The sequence below is a fragment of the Cajanus cajan genome, chromosome 7 (genome assembly GCF_000230855.2).
Source record: "Cajanus cajan strain Asha chromosome 7, NIPB_CcT2T_4, whole genome shotgun sequence".
NCBI classification, from domain to species: Eukaryota; Viridiplantae; Streptophyta; class Magnoliopsida; order Fabales; family Fabaceae; genus Cajanus; species Cajanus cajan.
The window spans coordinates 39,562,202-39,568,229 of NC_138523.1; the positions used below are offsets into that span (position 1 = coordinate 39,562,202).

At 37.0% G+C, this 6,028-nt stretch overlaps 1 pseudogene; it reads left to right on the forward strand.

The window, feature by feature from the left end:
* Nucleotides 1–467: 467 nt before the first annotated feature.
* On the forward strand, nucleotides 468–3,156 carry LOC109817073 (NAD-dependent protein deacylase SRT2 pseudogene; annotated as a pseudogene).
* The last annotated feature ends 2,872 nt before the right edge of the window (nucleotides 3,157–6,028 follow it).

The window sequence follows — 6,028 nt, forward strand, 5'->3', positions numbered from 1 at the left end:
TTTACGTTGGCGGTCTGGCCTGGCCTGGCCCGGTTTGGCGGGCCAATGGTGGGGCGGGCCAAAACGGGGCGGGCTAACCCGTTTTGCCATCCTTAATTGTGGTAGCCTTCTATGATAAGACACACATACAAATATACAAGAGGGATTTGGCTTTTTCGCCCAAATAAATAAATAAAAAATTAAAAATACACGAAATAAATTAAAAAAAATTAATTACCAGAGTAGGTGATTCTGGACGTAAGAGGTAGGGCGTGTTTAAGAAAGCGCCTCCCCTCAGGCACCTTGTATGCCTGACGTGGCACTGAAATAGAAAGAACAGGGGGTGAGGCGATTTTCAAATGGTGCCTCCCGCCAGGCACCTTCTTCGAAAAAAAAAAAAAACTAAAGTTCATGCCAAAATAGTTGACTCATGAAGCTCTTTCATCTTAATCTATGTTTAAGTTTTCCTTTCTTTTGACATTATTTAAAAGGAGTTTCTCCGTTCAAGTCGAGCTCGGAGGAGATATTGGGCAAGGAGCTATGCTGGATGGAGGCGATTTACAGCGGCACAACCATCTGCTGCCCATACTGCTTTGGCAACATTAGATAAAGCTGGCCGAATCCATCTCATGATTACACAAAATGTTGACAAGTACCCTCTAATTATTTATCAACTAAGCTTATTTGGAAAAAACGTGAGATATTAAAACCAAGCCTATCCTGGAATTTTGTTGTACCTTGTTCTCAGGCTGCATCATCGTGCTGGTAGCAATCCATTAGAATTACATGGGACTGTATACACTGTAATTTGTATAGATTGTGGATATTCCTTTTGCCGGAGCTTATTTCAGGACCAGTTGAATAAGGACCTTAATCCAAAGGTTAGAGTTTGCAACTAATAGAAAAAATTGTATAATCAATGATGCAGCCGGGTGCTCATTCATCAGGTGTGTGACATTGGGAGAACAGCAATCCCTTTGAATGGTTTATCCAATAAAACATTCTGAATGGCATGTATAAATGGTAATAATACTGGCTATTCAATCTCGTGTTTAATAAGATTTTGCACCCCATATTGCAGTCACTGCAAAAAAACTATTTTCTTAACCCATAAAACATCCTTGAATATTTATTATTTTCTTATATTCCTTAACACTACTTATAAAGAAAGTAGATAATAAGACAATAGAGTGAGAGTACCATCTTGAATCTTACAAGGGCTAAACTATGTAGGGTACAATTACAACACTAAGTATATATTAGGAATTTAGGACACTGTTGAATTTTCTTAGGAATTATGTGTTGGGATAAATTTCTCTTAAGCCAAATAGAAATTTTTCATTAATCAAAAATTAAGAACCGTTGTCTCAGATTACAGAGTTAATGATAATAACACGTACCTGTATCCATTGACGGTGATCAAAAGGTTGCAGCGGAATAGTCTTTTGGTGCAATGATCTTCCTCAGTCAAATCACTGGATTCCTTGATGAGACTTGATGTTACTCTTCTGATGGGGAGACAGAGAGACGTGTGTTTCTGATTTGGCATATTGGGGACCATGACCATCTTTATGATTTTAAACCTATTAGGATTCCCATTAACCCCTAACGGGCCAAATCTGGTTTCCACTTATTTGGGCCCATATCAGTTTTTCCTGTTGGCAGTCTAAAGGCTCACTAAAATTAGATCACTTTTATTGAGCCCAACCAAATGTAAATAACTAATATAAATACTACAAACAATATATATAGCCCACAATAATTATTAGAAATAAAATTTCTAACAATCTCCCACTTGGGCTTCATATTCATTTAAGTATTTATATCACAAAATTCTTTAGGTGCGCAACCGTATGCTATTTACTTTTAGACTCCCCTTAAACAATCTGGTCCATCTCATACAACAACAAGGAACCACTACAGCTTTCATCATTATCTAATGTGACTAAACCACAATGATCACCACAATTGTATGCACTCAATGACATAGATCAAATATGGATAAGTGGCATGGAAATTACATGCAACGTGATCTTAATCATGTCTATTTCCAACTGGTCTAAACTTTATTCTTTATAGAGATCCATTCAAAACGCAATATATATATATTGCACAAAAACAAGCTCAGAATAAAATTATGAACATCAACTTTATTTCTGTAGAAAATCTAAATAATACAAATATCTGGAAAAATTAAAAAAATAAAGAAGACACAAAACATAAATGAGACTCCCACTAAACTAAGGTACTATAAGAAATTACACCCATATGAGCAGTGTGCTCATGAAAGACTTTAGGCACCAAACCCTTAGTAAGTGGATCAGCTAGCATAAAATTAGTCCCTATATGTTCTATAGAAATTTGTTTATTCTGAACTCTTTCCTTAACAACCAGAAACTTTATATCAATGAATTTTGACTTGGTTGTACTCCTATTGTTATTGGAATAAAGAACTGCAGAGTTATTATCACAATAGATTTTCAATGGCCTTTCAATGCCATTAACCACACGTAAATTAGTGATAAAATTTAGTAGCCATATCCCATGGTTGGATGCCTCAAAATAAGCAATGAACTCCGCAGCCATGGTTGATGAAGCTATAATAGTCTGTTTAACAGACTTCCAAGAGATAGCTCCTCCAGCCAACATAAAGATGTATCCAGATGTGGAGCGTTTACTGTCTTGACATCCGGCAAAATCAGAGTCTGAGTATCCAATGATCTTTAAACTGTCAGACTTCTGATAAGTGAACATATATCCTTTTGTTCTCTTCAAATAGCGCATTACACGCTTTACTGCTTTTTAATGCTGCATCCCAGGATTACTTAAGTATCTTCCCAAAACTCCCACTATAAATGCAATATCAGGACGAGTACAAACTTGAGCATACATTAGACTTCTCACAGCTGAAGCATAGGTAGTCTTTTGCATCTCATTTCTTTCAAGGTCATTATTAGGGCATTGTTTGAGGCTAAATTTGTCTCCCTTGGCTATAGGGGTATCTCCTGGTTTACTATCTTTCATGCCGAATCTATCTAAAACTTTATCGATATAGTTCTCTTGTGATAACCTTATGATACCATGAGAACGATCTCTTAGTATCTTAATACCTAATACAAAAGAGGCTTCACCAAGATCTTTCATTTCAAAATTCTTTGTTAAAAATCTCTTGGTTTCGTGCAATAAGCCTATATCACTGCTGGCAAGCAGTATATCATCAACATATAACACCAAGAATATATATTTACTCCCACTAAACTTATGATAAACACAATCATCAACTATATTTGCCTCAAAACCATATGAGGTAATAACTTGATGGAACTTGTGATACCATTGACGGGAAGCTTGTTTGAGACCATAGATAGATTTCTTTAGTTTGCATACCATGGACTTTGAGTCACCAGACACAAAATTTTCTAGTTGCATCATATAAATCGTTTCTTCAATGTCACCATTTAGAAACGTAGTTTTAACATCCATCTGATGGAGCTCTAAATCATAATGAGCTACGAGTGCCATTATTATTCTAAAAGAATCCTTTGAAGAAACCGGAGAAAAGGTTTCTTTGTAATCAATGCCTTCCTTTTGAGTGAAACCTTTAGCAACTAAACGAGCCTTATATCTCTCGATATTACCTTTTGAATCCCTCTTGGTTTTAAATATCCATTTACAACCAATAGGTTTCACACCTTCAGGTAATTCAACGAGATCCCAAACATCGTTGTCTTGCATAGATTTCATCTCATCCTTCATGGCATCAATCCACTTTTGAGAGCTAGAACTTTGCATAGCTTGACAGAAGTTGATTGGATCATCCTCTGTTAAGCCAATACCATCCTCATGTTCTTGAAGAAACACAATGTACTCATCTGGAATTGCACTTTTCCTTTCTCTAGTGGATCTCCTTAATGGCACTTCTTGAGATTGTTGAGCTTGCTCTATAGGTATTTGAGGGAGAACCTCAATATTGTCTTGTGTAGGGACAATGTTAGGAATAACTCCATGATTGTCACCTATTACTGGGGTAGGTACTGGAATAGTAATAGGCACGAGGACTTGATCACTGTCAATGACAGGTTTTTCCTCAAAGACAACATTTCTTATGTTCTCCTCCTTCCCAAACTCAACATCCTCAAGGAATCTCGCATTCCCCATCTCAAAGAATGATCTAGTAGTGGGATTGTAAAATTTATAGCCCCGAGAGCGTTCATGATAACCAACAAAATAACAGCTAACAGTACTTGACTCCAGCTTGCTTTCATGCGGCCTATAAGGACGCGCTTCAGCCGGACAACCCCAAATGTGTAAATGTTTTAGACTTGGCCTTTTACCCGTCCATAGCTCATAAGGAGTTTTGTTAACTACTTTACTTGGTACCCTATTTAGGATGTAGACTGCAGTCTTAAGCGCTTCTCCCCACAATGACTCTGGTAAGGAAGAATGACTAATCATACTTCTCACCATATCCTTAAGAGTCTTGTTTCTACGTTCTGCAACACCGTTCATGCTTGATTTCCCAGGCATAGTATACTGAGGAACGATGCCACATTCCCTTAGGAAAAGCGCAAAAGGCCCTGGACGTTGTTCACCTGATCCGTCATATCTACCGTAATATTCACCACCACGATCAGATTTGACGGCCTTAATTTTCTTTCCAAGTTAAAGCTCAACTTCAGCTTTAAAAGATTTGAAAACATCTAGGGATTGAGACTTCTCATGAATTAAAAATAGGTAGCCGTACCTTGAATAATCATCTATGAACGTAATGAAATATTGTTGCCCATTCCAAGATGCCGTAGGGAATGGTCCACAAATATCTGTGTGAATTAATTCCAAAACGTCCTTAGCCCTTTCGGCACCTAATTTTCTAGAATTTGTTTGTTTACCCTTAATACATTCAACGCAAACCTCAAAGTTTGACAAGTCAAAGGGTTCAAGAATCTCATCCGACACAAGCCTCTGAATTCTCTGTTTAGAGATATGGCCTAAACGCTTATGCCATAAAGTGGTTGAGTTCTCATTTATTTTACGCTTCGTACCATGAGAATCAATGTGAAAATTCTCTTTATTGGAACTAACTACATCTAGTAAGTATAAATTATCAATTAAAGAACCAGAACCAACAACATTTGAATTTTGATAGAGGCTAAATTTATTATTTCCAAATGAACAAGAAAAACCAAATTTGTCCAGACTAGAAATAGAAATTAAATTCCGCCTAAAAGACGGTACAACAAAAGTCTCAAATAAATCCAAATGAAATCCAATTTTTAACTGTAATCTAAATGTTCCAATAGCCTCCACTGTGACCTTGTTGCCATCACCCACATATATAAATCTTTCATTATCACTTGGTGGTCGGCTCCAAAGGCAATCCTGCATGGATACACTAATGTGAGTAGTAGCACCGGAATCTACCCACCAAGTATCACGTGGTACAAAAGCTAAATTAACTTCAAAACAAACAAAAGAGAGAAAATTACCTTTCTTTACACGCCAAGAGGCGTACTTGGGACACTCTTTCTTCATGTGCCCAAGCTTCTTGCAGAAGAAGCAAGTAGGTGTATTCTCATCCTTTTTTACTTTCTTTAGTTGAGAAGTCCTTTCTACAACATCCTTATTATTCTTTCTCTTCCTATTCTGAGAGCTTGACGCTAAATGAGCACTTTCAGTCTTTTCTCTTTGCTGCCTTTCCTCCTCTTGCACACAGTGAGAAATCAATTCATTCAAGGTCCATTTATCTTTCTGAGTATTATAACTCACCTTGAATTGTCCAAAGTGTGTAGGAAGGGAAATCAAAACTAGATGCACGAGCAAGTCATCAGACAGCTCTAACTTTAGTGCTTTTAGTTTTGACGCGAGATTAGACATTTCTATAATGTACTCCCTTATGTTTCCTTTACCTTTGTATCTCATAGAGATAAGTTTAGCAAGTAAACTGCTTGCATCAGCTTTCTCATTATTGGTGAAATACTGCTCAACAGCATCAAGGAAACCTTTAGCATTTTTGCTTTCAGAAATAGAGCCCCGAAAAACTTCTGGAACA